Source organism: Rhinolophus sinicus, chromosome 14 (genome assembly GCF_057876585.1).
Source record: "Rhinolophus sinicus isolate RSI-liver-muscle chromosome 14, RSI-T2T, whole genome shotgun sequence".
In the NCBI taxonomy this organism is placed as follows: Eukaryota; Metazoa; Chordata; class Mammalia; order Chiroptera; family Rhinolophidae; genus Rhinolophus; species Rhinolophus sinicus.
In genome coordinates this window covers 112,759,339-112,775,988 of record NC_142514.1, presented here as the reverse complement: position 1 = coordinate 112,775,988, position 16,650 = coordinate 112,759,339, and the positions used below count along the sequence as shown (strand labels likewise).

Sequence of the window (16,650 nt, the reverse complement as noted above, 5' to 3'; positions counted from 1 at the left end):
AATTGATGGAGTCACGGTTAGCCTGAAAAGTAAGTAGGAATAGGGTACCGCACCTGCAACCACCAACACACTGCAGAGTGGTTGACATCTGGACACTCGGTGACATACTGCCTGGGTTTGGATCCCAGCTCTGCCAGGTGTTAGCTGAGTGAGCTTTGGCAAATCATTTGACTCCTTGGGGTTTTACCTGTAAAATGAGAATTATAATAATTTCTAATTAATGGAGTTGTGGGGACTGTTGCCTTACAGCTGGCAAACCGTTTGTTCCCCCCGCACTCTTCCCAGGATTCCATGAGGGAGTGCCTCAGCAAACTGAGGCCCGATGGAGAGATATAGGAAAAGCTCCTTTGAGGGGAAGTCTCAGCAAACTGAGACCTGATGGAATTATATCGGTCCCTCCCCTTCAATGGATTCCTTGGAGTTGTGCATGTGTGTGAAGGCAAATTTCAGGCTGGAACACAATGGGAATTTTCGGAAAAACAGCCAGCAGGCTACTAGCACACAGATGGTGAGATTAACAATCTTTTACCTCTTTAGAAGTTTACCAATAAAAACTATGCTGGCCTGATTCGGGGTTCAGTCCCTGAGGCTGTTCCCCTTGGCTCTGCGGTTTGCATTCTATTCATGGCTACTGTCTTTTCTTAAACCTGCCCCGCTCTTCTCCCTCTCCACAACCCTCATCATGCTGGATGCCACAGGGGACCAACTCGGTTAAATAAAGCTTTTAGCAGGCCCTGGTACACAGCAAGACCTAGTCCATTGTTAACTTTTATTATCATCATTATTGGGTTTCTTTCCCTTGGTGTCCTTCCTTGAAGTTCCCAGTCAAGTAATAATCTTCTGTGTACGAACATACATCTCAGGTACATTCAGGGCAGCCCTATGCTGCAGGCATTCAGTGAGGGTTCTGGTCAGAGCTCATGAGAATTCACTTAAACCTTATCTGAAAAATGGGCCAGCTAATGAGCAGCCTAAGGTTGAAAAAGGAAGGAGCTTATTTCTTCAAAATGCCTCTGGATGATTAGAGGCAAACTATCCTGATGGGTAGAACGTGAGTGTTTTGGGGGGAGAGTGTTTGTTTCAGTTGACATTAAAGCTGAAGGTTTGTGTATGACTCTTTTATTACAAGAGATCCATGCAACCCCAGAAGTGTAAACAATCACCAATTTATAAAAACCACTATCAGTTGTAATCCCACTGCCCAGAAAAAAAGCACTGTGGCATTTTGGTGTAAATGCTTCCAGTCTTTCTTCTACACACACGTTCTGGTAAAGATATATCTACCATTCTGGTCATCTTACTACTAATTCCGTTTATATCTCGACTTAAACACCGCTGGAAGGGACAGTTTGTCATTTGATTAGCCAAAGTTCAGAATAGCCACATTTAACCAGTGAACCAAGTTATTATACCTTAAAGACCCACAGCTCTCCCCCTTAGCTCACTTTTTTCTGTGACTCTGATAAGAAAATCAAGGACTGCACAGGTTTTGTGTGTGTGTGTGAGAAAGAGAGAGAAAGAGACAAATATCTGCTCTGTATTCATAACTAAACAAGTAAGTTAAGCCAGGACAGGCTCTGCAGACCCAGCCATCTTTGATTCAGGAGGCCTTACTTAAAGATCTCTGGATTGAAGCATCTTCCCCTTGTTCTCCTCTTGATCAGAGAGCTCCCAGGGTGAACTAGGTGCTTATCCAGTTACCAGTAAACTACATCATCTGCTATTGTTCCTTGAGTATCACTTGCTTGGTTGGCAACAGTTAAAAAAGACACATGATCAGCATGGCTGAAACCTGGCATTCTGCATCTCTGACCATAATACTGTGAAACATTTACCAAAACCTCATCTCTTACCTCTAACAATTTACACAAATAAACCCATTTATTTGTGTAAGGTGACATGTACTATATATGTCACCTTATTAACTGTAACATAAATAGTTGAATGGTCAATAACTCAATCATGTTTTTATATTGATGTATATTTAAACTGTGTCTATTTCTTCATTTAAAAATTTTTACTTAATTACTTTAATGATTTTGTTGGGTGAATACAACTATAATTTACTGTGCCAATCCTCTATCATTGGTAATTTAAATTGTTTCCAATCTTTGGCTGTTAAAAATAATGTGTCAGTGAAAAACCCTGTATGTGTATCTTTGAGATTGTGTCCAATTATATCCAATTAATATATTCTTCCATTTACCATGACAAATATACATGGTATCTGGCCATCCTTTCTACAAAAGCTTGATTTTCCCTGGTCTGTATCCAGGCAGCTAGAAGAAGCTCAGAACCACTCCGCTGTAGACGAAACTGCATGCAAATGTCCTGAGCTGCTTGGAGCTCCAAATTGAATTAATTGGTCCCTCAGGTAACTAATCTTGAATTTCTAATGTGCCCTCTGGAATAGGAAGCCTCAGAGCTGAATTTAGTTATCAAAGTTAGGTCTGACAATATGACACACAATCAAAAAACAGAGGTAGAAACCTAATTGGGGCTAATTTAACATACCTGCTGAAGCTCCCACTATCCAAGCTGCTGGATTTGGGGCTGGTGTGAGGGGTAATAATTACTGGACCTCAGAGCCCCACTGGGCCTAGCTGGAAGGACTTAGTGGCTATTTTAGAAAGCTTTTCAGGATGTGGCTAAAGCCACATACCAAAGGTATTCTCCTTTTCAAATCTTTAATATCTCCCTTATAAGTACAGATGACTCAAGAAATAATTTTATACAATTAAATCTCCTTTAATGGATACAATGGAACCACATCTTCCCAATTAAAAAACAAAACAAAAAACATTGCCATAGATATTGTGTTTGAGATAAAAAAAAACCTTAAATTTACAAGTAATAATACTCATTAACATCTGTCATGCAGGGATTCTGGTCCCACTCCCCGCACGAGAACGCAGGATATGGTGAGGCCAAAAAGGAACACCCACGGTGCCATGGATAAGGGGTTCATACCACTATTTCTCGCTGGCAGCTGGGTTGGAGACACAGGGAGCAGGAGCCACACGATCCACAATCCGCCATCCACTTTTCTGCCAACCAACCGACCAACCCCCTGGCGTAGCCACGGCAGTTATATTAGTGGCTAATGGCTAACCGGTAACAGGTGATGGCCACCCAGCTACAGCGGATGGCCATCTGATGACAATGGATGGCCATCTAATAACCGAGCCAGCAGTGAGGCTGTGAGCCTGGAAACTGCTCTCTGGGACTCCGTCTCCACAACATCATATTTCAAAATAATTATCTTTCAAAACTCATCATGTGGGAGAAAAAAATTCAAAGCCAAACAGGGCTGGGTGACCGCCACAAAGCAAAGTAAGGAATGCGTGCGTATAGTGAGCACTTGAGCAGAATTTCCAGGGATTGGAGCCACTGTTGTGTCCTCTACAACCCTCAGAATGACTCAGAGTTTTAAAAAGCCTTACGAGTTACACCTGTAGTTCCTCCCTATGCATTCTTACCTCTTCCCTCTTTTCATTCCTTTTCACTTAAGAAACCTCCTAGTCCTGCCCTGATAGGATCAATCACCCTGCCTCCCATAAAGGAAGGTACGACCCAGACTATCCAGTCAAAGCACTCAGACCCCTGCAGAGAGTGATTAGCCCAGAGGCAGGTTTGTGACCAAGCACAGCCAATGCTGATCCTTTATTAAACGTTGATACGGAGCTGAGAGAGAACTTCTCTCCTTCAGAGATCATAGCCTATGGACCACGTAAAGCACACAGCTGATACAGGGCATCTTAGTTATTTCACGGAAAAAAACAAATCAAAAACAAAAAAACCTTTCAAGATACCCAGGTTCTCTCTCTTTTTAAATTAAGAGACTGGGGGGAAATTTTCTGTTTCTTTCAATTAAAATAATTCTCATCCAAAAACCCTAGGGTCATTTGATTTCTGCAACAAGTCATCTGCCTTTAAAGACAAATGTGGAATTGGAAAATACCATCATAATTCACTTATAAGTAGGAAGTAACATGGAAACTTGGTTCTGGTTTGATCTATGAGTTCCAGGATTACTTGTCTTGAGGAATATATTTGACCTCATATTCACATTTCTTTCTGGGGAAAGCACTGACCAAATTCAGAATAATCAATACATCCTTTATTATGCATTCATTCATTCATTCAAATTACTACCTGACAACTTTTACCATCATCTCCAAATTCACATCATGTTTTTAAATAGAAATTCCAAGTGTTGCTTGTCCTAAAACGTTTTAAAAATAATTGTAATAAGGCGGAAATAGAGAGTTGTAGTTTAATGGGTTTAGAGTTTCCGTTCTTTAAGATGAAAAGTTCTAATGATCTGTTTCACAATGACGGGAATATACTCAATACTACTGGACTATATATACCCTTAAGAATTGTAAAGAAGGTACATTTTGTTATATGTTTTTTACCACAATAAAACATTATAATTGCACAAAACACTAAAATGTCTTTTAATACTTTGTAGTGCTACAGGCTTAATTCACCTGAGGAAGAAAGGTATATATATTGTTGGAAAAACTTTCTGAAAAGCACTTGGGAGCGAAGCTGAACCCCCAGGACCTTAGTGTTGGCACCAGCGCTTCCCAAAATAAGGAAAATTATTTTGTATAATAGAAGGCAAAGGAGTTGAAGCTCCTGGAAGAAATCCAGGACAGAAATGAAAAACAGTAAAATGGTTGAATACTGATTAGGGTATGATTTGACCCTTCCCTAGGACCACATGAAAGGCTAGCACTGGAAAATTCTTTAGGGAGGAATTCGCAAAGACATTTCATCACATGTTATTACACGTCTGGGCCAATGCTATAAGGTTGAAAAGGCCCCAACTGATGTCTGGATGAAAATGGCTTACAAGGCACTTTCCTTTCATAATCTGATTAGTCTCCAGTAACTTATAAAAATGGTATTAACACCAGTTCTATTTTACAGGCAGGGAAACTAAGGCCCAGAGAAGCTAGTCATGTTATCCAACGTCACACAGTCAATAGGGATGAGTACAGTCCCCTTCTTGAAGATCCACACTCTTCCCACACACGTTTCCACGTTGTCCTCCACCAATACTGTGCAAGTCCATAAACATACTCTCTTCAAAGCCCACACCTGCCTCCTAGTGGCAGCTCAAACCATGCTTGTACACCTAATCTCCAGTGTGCAAATTTTGGAGATAATACCTGTCTCAGGAATTATCTGAGACAGAACTCTTTTGAGTGCAAGGACCACGATTCCATTCATTTTTAAATCCCTAGTGCTAGTCTCTTTGTAGATATTTTTTATATGCTTGTTGAATATATGCCATTTCAGTTTTACAAATTTATGCGACCTCCCATTCTGACCTTGTAGGACATGAAATCATTCATTTCTTGATGACATTCAATAAATCCCAATTTATTGGATTGAGTTTAAAATTGCTTCCCTAACTGTATTAGGGTTTTAGAACCTAGGGCCTTATTTCACACACTGCATCTTCCTTTAAAAGTATGGTCTATCCTCAGTCTCTTACAAGAGTGACACCAGGGAGAACCAATTGATGTGAAGTATAATCATCAGAGTAAGCCCACTGAAAAACTGAGGTGCTTCACTCACCTTCCTTATTTTTTCCTACAGTTTAAGCTTTAAAATCCTTGAACTGCATTATGTCATTTAAAAGAAAAAAATTTAAATATTCATTTTTTTTTCTTTTCATAGAATCATAGAAATGAAAGACTTTTAAAAGTTGGTCTCTTTTGAAAACTTTTGCATTGGTAATTCACTGCCTCCGAACAATTCAAAGTACTCAGCTTCTGACACATGCCTGGTTGCATTTCTTTCTCTTACTTGAGATAAGAGACAGGTAACTTTTGTTCTCCAGTATGGCAATGGTGAGAAATAGTCGGAAGAATCTAGACAAGGAAAAGGAGATGAGGTGACCATGTATCGCCTTGAGGCAGAAAGGCAGAGTGGAAAGAATCAGGTTCTTGAGTTTGTATTTATGATCTTGGACCAATAACTTCATTTCTCTCAGCCCCATTTACTTCACAATAAAAAAAATAAAGGGTAAGATGGTGTCTTGAAGCCATCTAAGGTTCTGAGAAGGTGCCTCAAGAGATGAAGAGGGTGAGCTAAGCCAGAGACTTACGGGAAAGATTTAATTTGAAAAAAAAAAAAGGATTCCATGACTAAAAAACAATTTGAAAATCACTGATCTAGCATCCCTTTATAAGTTAATATTCCTTGCCTCTAATGTCACTAAAAACTACTAAATTTTCCCACTATTCTATTCCTAACCATAAGGAACATGCCTGCCACTGCAAGTTCATTATGCTTGTGTGGCTGTTCCCACCTAGGACATTTAATAGTATCCAATAGAATACGTTTTAAGCACTTTGCCAGATGCTTTCACATTCATGATCTCATTTAATTGACATGTATGCTGCCTTTATCAATTTGACACCACTGAGCCAGCTGATATAGGAAGTGCAAAAAGAATGTAAGGAGGTCATATGGTATAGGTAATTCTCCATCTATTTAAAGCAAAATAATGTAGTTAGTAGGAAGAGCTCAAGCTATGGTATAAGAGATGTGTGTTTGCCAATGCTGATGCTATCTCTGATTAATGTAAATTTGGGCAATTTCCTTAACCTGTCAACTTCAGGTTTTTCACCTGTGAGATAGAGGGAATGTCTACCTAATAGGGTGGTTCTTTAGGTTAATCGTAGTGAACATATATCAAGCGCTTAAAATGTGTTACCTGTACTCAAGTCTTTTACATGTAATAAATATCTAATTTAATCCTCAGGACAACCCAATGAGGTTATTATTAGCTCCACTTTACATGTAAAAGAATAACTGAAGCACAGAGAAGCTTGTCCAAGTCTGCACAGCTGGTGAGCAATGCAGCTGGTCTTGAAACTAGAATCCACAAACATAACCTCTGTACCATGAGATAACAAGCAGACAGCATCTAACCCCCGGCCTAGAGCTGAATATGTGCTCACTGATGACAAATTCCTTTCTCTCCGAAACAAATTCTCCTCTCTTTCTTGTGTGGGTGGAGATGTTGAGTAACAAATAACTGCACGATATCCTAGAAACCACGATAAGAGCTCAAGCAAACATACATACTATCCGTTCTATAACAAAATCAAAATGAAGAAAACAAAGTTGTCTATCAGCGGGATAAATTCATTAAAGAAGTGGATTTCTAGCGGGCCCTGCAGAAAGGGGCGGGTGTGGAAAGGCGGCAGATGCGCATTTCGCGTTTCCGAAAAGCAGAATCATAAGCAAAAGCGCTGAGCGTAGACAAACGCGTAAACTCGAGGAAGGGAAGAAAGTTGCAGATACACGTGATCGCTCTGATGTATCTTTAAACATATGCCAGGCTAATTTAACATACAGGTAACCCCATATCACACGGTTGTTAGGTTCCTTAAAATGCCGTATTATGCGAGTCCGTGTTATATGAAACAAAGATCTAGTACAAAAGAAGGGGTTAAGTTCCAAAAATGAAAAAAAAAAAAATTATATTTTTATAATTAAAAGAAATATCTTTATTAAAGGAATTTTCACCAAAAGTATAACATATTAATATGTATTAATGTTTTCTTCGTCATCACTACTAAGCTTTTATTATGTTCCGTGTTTTTCAGCGATTTCCCTAATTTTAAATGAGGTATTTGCTCTTAAAAGCTCTTATTACGCTCGGTGTTGTTTGGGGATTTCTCTAATTCTTAGACCGTGTTAGAGTGAAACCGTGTTCTAGGATGCCGTGTTGTACGAGGGTTTCCCCAATTATCCAACCGTGTTAGGGCAAAACCGTGTTATAGAAGTGCTATGTTAGATGGGGGTTGCCTGTATAAAAAAAGATCTGCATTTTCAAGAAAAAAATTAGCGATTATCATTAAGCTTACAAACGTACTGTGCATCTCAGAAGAATAAACTAAAGAGGTTGCCTTGAAATAATGAGCTCCCTTCTAGAATTTAAAAGTGTTTGATTTTCAGAAAACAAGTTAACTTACACGCTATTTTTAAATATAGGTTCATTCCTAAAGTAGTGAGATGCGTGCTTGTTTTAAGAGCAGAAACCCTTCCTTCAAACCAAATAATTTATAACATCTCAACACATAAACCAGAGAGCGAGAGAGCGAGAGAGCGAGAGAGCGAGAGAGCGAGAGAGCGAGAGAGCGAGAGAGCGAGAGAGCGAGAGAGCGAGAGAGCGAGAGAGCGAGAGAGCGAGAGAGCGAGAGAGCGAGAGAGGCTCCAGCTGTAGTTGCAAATATTAAAAAGCAAGATATTGCCTCCCGTGTAACCCTGTGGAGCCTAGATCAACAAGCAGGAGCCCTTCAAGAATGAATAACACTTCTCTAAGCTCAAGTGACTGTGCCAATTCTCTCTTTTCAAAAAAATTATAATATCTGACCAGCCTCTCTGGCTAATGTTGGTTGTGTAATGTTACCACTGGCCAGGGTTTGAACTCAAACAGCAGTAACAGATGGCAGAAGGGTAACTGATGGGCTGCCAACCTGAAGCTAAGTAAAGTTAATGTAAGTCCATGCAGTATGTATTTTGTTGAGTAGTATTTTACTTGCCTTTTCTATTTCCATGTTTTTTATGTGTGACATGTTACTTTCCCACACCGTTTCTTACATGTTAACAAAATAAGTGACACCCAGAAAGAGCTGGGACAATGCCAGGTTTCTTCATGAATGTGGAACAAAGCCAACCACAGTTTTCTCTGTGTTTTTTCATTGATAAACGTGACTTTCTGTTCTCTTTTGATAAGCGTGCCCGACCTCAGTTCTCTTGTTGACTCTCTTTTTGTGTAGAACTATTCACCACATCAAAAGAACAGAAGATTAGCACTTCTGTAATATAAAACAAAATCGATCACTTGAGAAATTCAGGTCTACCAGTGGCTACATTATTAAAAACTGGTAACAGAAGAGAAGTAATTTCCTTTCCTAAAAGCAGGTCCCATTGGTCCCTATTGAATTGCTTCACTAACTAATAATTAGAACCATCTAGTCCTACTGAGATGCCTGTACAAAATAAAATTAAATGTGTCTTATCTACCTCCAAAAGAAGTCCATCCAGCCAGGAGTCCTTAATTTATTTGCACACTATTTTTAAGTATGGTAGAAATTGTTAAGGAAATCAGCCTCTCCCGCTTCTCCACAGAATATTTCTGTTTTGCTCTTCCATTACAAAAGGGCCATTACATTTTTACAAATAAGAGGTCATCTCAGGTACACAGACTATGATTGTAACCTCTATCCAGTGACATAAGGGGGGTGGGGGGACGATAAAGTAGAGGAAGAACGAAATACAGAATTGCTCTAACACTGAGGAAAGGAGTTTTGTTTCTAAATCCCCAAGGATGTGGGCTGTAACTGCCTGGGAGGCATGAGTAGAAAAATTCCTTTTCCTCTTGGCCTAATGAAGCAAGGCAACTTGAGATTTTTCAATAGGAACGCTAACAAGAAAGTGGAAAGCAAAGAAGATGCAAGAGGATACAGATAGATGGGTTTACTGAGCATACTTCTTAATCCAAATATAACATGTGTTTTCCGAGTCTTTATCAACCTGAGCATGAAAATGGCATCCTCATCCTGGGCTTGGGGCAGCACACCCATAAAGAAGCACTTAAATATGAATCTCAGCATCTCTCAGCAATCTTACAGGGTGAAATTGACACGGCTAGCCTCAGTTTCTAGTTACTCAGAGAATTGTTAGTGATTTTCCACGTAGCCTACCAATATGGTTAGGCCAGACCTGGAACTAGAACTCTTAACAGATTTTTGCTTTTCTGCTCATCAGCTGTCAATAGATTCTCTGGCTCTTAAGCTTTTTATGTGCCAGGAGATCCAAAGTCATCTGATGAGCTAGTGGCCTACAGAAAAGATTGAGGGGCCTTTTAGGAAAGTGTCTATAGAGGGTGTCGTGCAGGAGACCCTGCTCGCTCCGCCATTTGTCGTGCGGGGCGGCCTGTGGGGTCTCTGCTCCCGCTCCCCATACAAGAACGCAGGATATGGTGAGGCCAAAAAGGAACACCCACGGAGCCATAGGTAGGGGAGTCATACCACTTTATTCTCTCTGGCGGCACTATACTCTCACTGGAGGCTGGATCCACACTGTCCGCAACCAGCCATCCTAACTGCAATCTGCGCTTGCCAGCCCAGCCACCATCTTCTTGCTAGCCCCCATTTTCTTCTCTTCTCTCCCTCCCTGGCGTAGCCACAGCAGTTATATTGTGGCCAATGGCTCACTGGTTACAGCTGACGGCCAACTAGCCACAGCTGATGGCCATGCAATCACAGTTGGCCATTTACTACCTGAGCCAGCACCTGTCTATGTGAGGCCGAGAGCCTGGAAACTACTCTCTGGGGCTCCGCCCCCACACTCCACCCCTACAGGCTCTCGCCTCACAATCTACGCGACAAGCGTCTTCCGCGAGGGGACCTGTGCGAGGAGCCTGGGGGTGAATGCAATATCCTGGACATAGCCAGGCTCTCTGGGCACAGTCAGGGTTTCTCAGGGCACCACCAGTGCTTCTGGGCACGGCCAGACTTCCTGGACTTCTTAGGGTACCACCTGTCTTCCCGGACACAGCCAGGGTTTCTCAGGGCACCACCAGTACTCCTGGGCACAGCCAGACTTCCTGGACTTCTTAGGGTACCACCTGTCTTCCCGGACACAGCCAGGGTTTCTCAGGGCACCACCAGTACTCCTGGGCACAGCCAGACTTCCTGGACTTCTTAGGGTACCACTAGTTTCCCCGGGCACAGCTAGGATTTCTCAGGGCACTGCCACTCTCTGTGGGCACAGCCACACTTCCTGGACTCAGCCAGGGCTTTCAGGGCACTTCCACTCTCTGTGGGCACAGCCACACTTCCTGGACTCAGCCAGGGCTTTCAGGGCACTGCCACAGCCACACTTCCTGGACACAGCCAGGGCTCTCAGGGCACTGCCACTCTCTGTGGGCACAGCCACACTTCCTGGACACAGCCAGGGCTCTCAGGGCACTGCCACTCTCTGTGGGCACAGCCACACTTCCTGGACACAGCCAATGCTCTCAGGGCACTGCCACTCTCTGTGGGCACAGCCACACTTCCTGGACACAGCCAGGGCTCTCAGGGCACTGCTACTCTCTCTGTGCCTCTCAGGGTACCCTGCTGGAACAACAGCGACTCACAATCAAGGTGCTTACATATTCTCAATGGCGGCCAGTCAAGAGACAAAAGCAAATATCCCCCAGTTCCACTAACAACAGTTCCCAAACAAACAGTCAAGCGGTCCATTAAATTAGGGAAGGAAGGCAATTCCCCATAGTCCATAGTCATTTGCCAGGGCTGTCCTGGGGGTGAGGGACGACCTTGACCTCACCCTCATCTCCCACGGAGGACTCAGCAAGCGTTACCTCCTGGGACTATAAGTCCTGCATCCGGGCTGCCCGAGCAGGAACCTCCCGGCCCACAGGGCTGCAACGACCTTCGCTTTCTCCGGCCTGTGCTGGTTGGGGAACCGTCCACATCTTTCCACCTCTCCACGGGGCTCCATCTCTCCAGCAGCTGCATGGCTTTTCCTGTGCTGGTGGGAGAACCGTCCACGTCCTCCCACCCCTCCACGGGGGTCCAGCTCTCCAGCAGCTGCTCCTCCTGGTCTTCCTCAGACTGGGTGTTCACACGCACAAACTGCTCCACCGTCTTTTGGAGAGCTTTGGCCAGCACCATACCCTGCTCGCTGCGCCATGTGTCGTGCAGGAGACCCTGCTCGCTCCGCCATTTGTCGTGCGGGGCGGCCTGTGGGGTCTCTGCTCCCGCTCCCCATACAAGAACGCAGGATATGGTGAGGCCAAAAAGGAACACCCACGGAGCCATAGGTAGGGGAGTCATACCACTTTATTCTCTCTGGCGGCACTATACTCTCACTGGAGGCTGGATCCACACTGTCCGCAACCAGCCATCCTAACTGCAATCCGCGCTTGCCAGCCCAGCCACCATCTTCTTGCTAGCCCCCATTTTCTTCTCTTCTCTCCCTCCCTGGCGTAGCCACAGCAGTTATATTGTGGCCAATGGCTCACTGGTTACAGCTGACGGCCAACTAGCCACAGCTGATGGCCATGCAATCACAGTTGGCCATTTACTACCTGAGCCAGCACCTGTCTATGTGAGGCCGAGAGCCTGGAAACTACTCTCTGGGGCTCCGCCCCCACAGAGGGCAAATGTTCTATTCAAGTACAACACATGTACTCTCTATGGTACAAACTTTCCCAGGGAAACAAACTGTGAGACAAAATGTGAAAGGATGCTTCTCACCTATTTGGATATGAAGGGTTTAAATGAAAACTGATCCATGGAAGCCTATGAGACACACAGTGGCAGAGGTGCCTGGAAATCATTGTGGCTTCTGCGTCTCCAATTCAAGGAGGACTCCGTTTTCAGCTCAGTCTCAGAGCTGAAGTCTCCTGAGGGATTTCATATCGCCCTTTCTGTGCCATTGTAATCTAGGACAAAGAGGAAGAACCAGCCTGTGAAAAGAGAGCTCAGAACACAGGTTGTTCTGCAGCTGCAGAACCCACCTGCAGATTAGAGCTGCAGGACCCACTCTCTCAGAGAAGCCATTTCCAAGGTTACAAGCTACATGGAGAACCAGCATTCTGCAGACTTCATTTAAGAAGAAAAGCAACACCTTGTGAGGCTGCCATTAACTATGGCTTTTTAAGCTCTTTATTTCTCTTTTGTCATGCGCTACAATTTAATAAAGTGAGGGTGGACATGCAACCTCACTCAGCCACTCTAACAGAGCTCTTAGAAAGGCTCTGTCCACACCCTGCAGAGGGTGTCAAAGAGAGGCATTATCCCCTTTGAGGTAAGAGTGTTGGCAACAATAATCCAAACAAGGAAACTGCTAGAGAAAGTAAAATCAAGACAGGGGCTTAGGCAATCCACCATAAAATTGTCTTCCCAAAGCAAAATTTGGAGATTTCTGAGTTGCATTTCTTAAGGAAGAAAGGTTTTGTTTGTTTGTTTGTTTGTTTGTTTGTTTTTATCCTAGTTCCAAACTTGACACTTTTAGCAAGATTGAATAATTTGGGATGAAATAATCTCAAAATATTTGAGACTGTTTGACACAAAGCAGGCTCTATATTATCTGTACAGAGCTCGGTACATTAATCACAGAGAGTGCATGTCTCTGGTTCTGACACAAGAACTCACGGAAGAAGAGGGCCGGATGGGAGGTAGGATGACATCACAGAGGCACACAGGCAGGGAGCTGCTAGAGTAGGCCTGGGGTGAGGTCACAGTATGTGGGTGCGCAGTAGGGAAAAGAGCAGTGATGCCAACATCACACAGAGTCCTACAGCTGATCAAGCAGAGGGTTGGAAGCACAAAGCACGTCTTAGTCTGTGCAAGTCCTAGAAAGCTCCAGAGGTTGCAGGATAGGTCCATCTTAGAGGAAGCTGAGGGAAAAGGAAAGAAACTAATCTGTGATGTCATTTTACTACACCCTGTGCACTGTGCTAGGCAGTGTACACACTGGAGAAATTCATCACTGAGTCCTTCACTACCCCTTTGTTACCTTCCAAGTCCCCTTGCCCCCGAATAGTCTGGGTCCTCAAGTAATTTCCTCGTGAGTCCCACACGCCCTCCTCAGCAAAGTTACCTATGGACCTTTCCTGATCTCTTCCCCCTTCCCTCTTCCAATTCCCTTTCCCCAAGGTCTTGCTAGGGGACCACTAAATCTAATCAAGGCTTTGGCCTGCCAGAGATTTCAAAGCCTTTACTTTTGAGAGAATTTTTGGTCCAATGATAAATCAGGAGATAGAAAAATGTGACTGTTCAAATCAGTCCCAGTTGTCTCAGTTTAAAACCTTGAGGTATTGGGAGACCTTGAGTTTTGTTTTGTTTTGTTTTTAACATGATAGACAAGGTCATTAGGAATGTGAATGTCACTTAAACTAGATTCCCAACCCACCTCGGGAACCCTCTGCCATCCTCTGCCCTGTGACTTTTTTTTCATTCCCCATCATGCTCTTATCTCCACAGTGGTGATATTGTTTATGTTTGCCTTTGTGTTTGCAAAAACAAAACAAACACCATCAGGAAAATTCAGAGGAGCATGTTTGCTTTACAAAGTTTACTTTCTTGTAAACATGAGAGGACAAAAGAGTCAACCAAACATAAAGAAATCAGAATCTGTTCTTGTTCAGGTAGAAGTGTAGCTTAGGATTGTAATTACCGATGCAAGCAGGGGTACGCCCAGTCTCCTTATTACAGCATTCTAATGTACACCAAGCTTACTGAAACCATTACATAAAATGAGGAGTAAATTAGAATGTAGCTAGTTATCAACCCAGATGTTTCTCCAAGCAAAAGGTACAAGGTGCCTCCTGGGAAATGTAGAGGCAGAGGCGCGATACGTTGAAGTTTAGACTGACTTTTTCAGAATGAGAATGATTTCTAAAATACTCTAATATGATAATAATTAAGGTCCTGAAATCACTAGCTATAGAATTTTATATTCACACTGCACCAAGGATTCAGGCTCTAAAGAAGAGTTAGCCTAGAAAGTAAAGAAACAAGCTTACATTTGCTGCCCCAGGGCAAACTGAGAAAGTAAGGTGATAAAGCCATGACTGGGAGCTGTCCCAGATCTATCACATGTTCATCTTTCTGACTCACATAATCTCAGGTACTGACTCCTCTCCTCTGAGATTTCAGGAAAGGTGATGAAAAGAGGCCTAAGAATCAGGAAGCATGATCAGAAAGGGAAAAAAAAAAAAAGATCTGTAAGTATGAGGAAATATGGCAAATGTTACTTATTTTTACTTGTCTCTAGAATGAGTGACCCAGTCTGGGAGAAGTAATTTTTCTTATCTGAAATTATCCAATATCCTGCTGCCAGTTTTATCTTCATCAAGAAAAGATCTGATCATCTCAGACATAGAGCAGAAACCTTCAAGGCTACACAATCTGCATCCTTCTCATTGCATTTAGAAAAATTCACCCTCCCCAAAAGCTGTCACATTTCCTATTCACTGGGGGGAAAAGGAGCGGGTAACAATGGACATGGGAAAGCAGAGACCTGAAATATGTTAGACTCTAAATATCTCAAGCATTGATTCAAGAATTCTCTCTGGATTTTAACCAAATGTCTCACCTACTAAATTTCACCTGGAATTCAGTTTCTAAGAAAAATAAAGTCCAGAACACTTTTCTTCTGGAAATGTATGGTCTGGTTCTTTGAGACCCAGTGCGCTTCCTTTAAAACCAATATTCCCCAAGGCCCCTGAACTCTCCAGACATAAAAATTCAGATAATCTATCTCTATATATCATTCAAAGGTAAATAAAAGAGAAGTCATTTATAATAAAACAACACTTTTTTAATATTTAAAAACCACATGGGCCATGGGACAAACAAACCCCAGTTGTGCTCACTCCCTCAGTGTGGGCGGCCTAGCATCCTGGCTCAGATCTCTGCAATGCCAAGAGCACTCCCGATCATATGAGGACAAAATCCTTCTATGAATTTCCTAAAGGCCCCTCCCAGCTCTGTGGAGAACCCTTGACCTAGTTGATCCATCAAACACTGCCTGTAAAAACAGCCGAGACTGAGAGGTTAACGCTGCCATTCCACTAGGAAAGGCACTCAACATCATCCAACAGCTGGGGCTTTTGCTCTAACTTCCACATTGATTTTGTCACTTAGTTAGCCCTGAATAAATGTTTTTAAAGTAGTGTTAATAGTGACTGAAAATCTCAGGATGAGAAGTAAAACTATCCAGTAAAAACTGGGGTTGTTAGGACACCAAACATCGGAGCGTTTCCAAATATAAACAGGCCTTTCATCAAATATCTAGATAATGGACATCCACATAACCTGAGTGTTATTTTGTCTAGACTTTTTTCAAGTTTTAGAGACCAGAATGAAAATGTATGCCTGGTGCTGGTCAGTACACATTTGATCCAGGAACAGAGATGCCTCCTACACATGGAAACGGATTGCTTTTGTAAAAGTTTGCATTTTCATTACGCTTTCTGAATACCTACCCCCACCACAGTCTTACCCTCTGTTGATACATGTTACATTTCCAAGATAGCTTTCATCCACGCATTCACTTACCCATTCATTCATTTCCTACAATTTACTGGATGGATACCTCTTACAAATCAGTCACTCTTCCAGTCACATAAAAATTTACGACATGGCCTTGGCCCTCAAGGTCAGACTCATATATAGGAGTCAGACATGAAAAATAATTACAACACATACAGTGCTTCAATGGTACACTGAAGAGTAACAAGAGGTAACTTAGGGAGTTAGGCTGCCACATCCAAACCAGGTTCTTCTATTTACTTACTTTGTAATCTTAGGCATTTTACTATGCCTCATTTTCCTCAGCTGGAAAATTAGAATAACAATACAACCAATAATTTTACCTACTTCACAGGATCATTGAAAACATTTATTTAATTAAAAAAATTTTTAAAGATATCTATGGAACGTATTTAGACTATACACATTAAGTGTCTATTATTCTTACTGTTATAATGAATTCAGACAGAAAATATTTTATTTTAATATTCTGAAGGGTAACAAAGGCATTTCTGGAGATTTTGCTCAATACCCTATATATTGAAAGAGTTTTCCAAAATAATTCTAA

At 42.4% G+C, this 16,650-nt stretch overlaps 1 long non-coding RNA gene across 1 annotated transcript in view; it reads right to left on the bottom strand.

The window, feature by feature from the left end:
• Nucleotides 1-16,650, bottom strand: part of LOC109436854 (uncharacterized) — a 182,036-nt gene that overhangs the window by 128,904 nt on the left and 36,482 nt on the right. The window contains exon 4 of the long non-coding RNA XR_016018714.1: nucleotides 54-187. This is a non-coding gene — a long non-coding RNA (uncharacterized LOC109436854). The remainder of the gene's footprint in view (nucleotides 1-53; nucleotides 188-16,650) is intronic.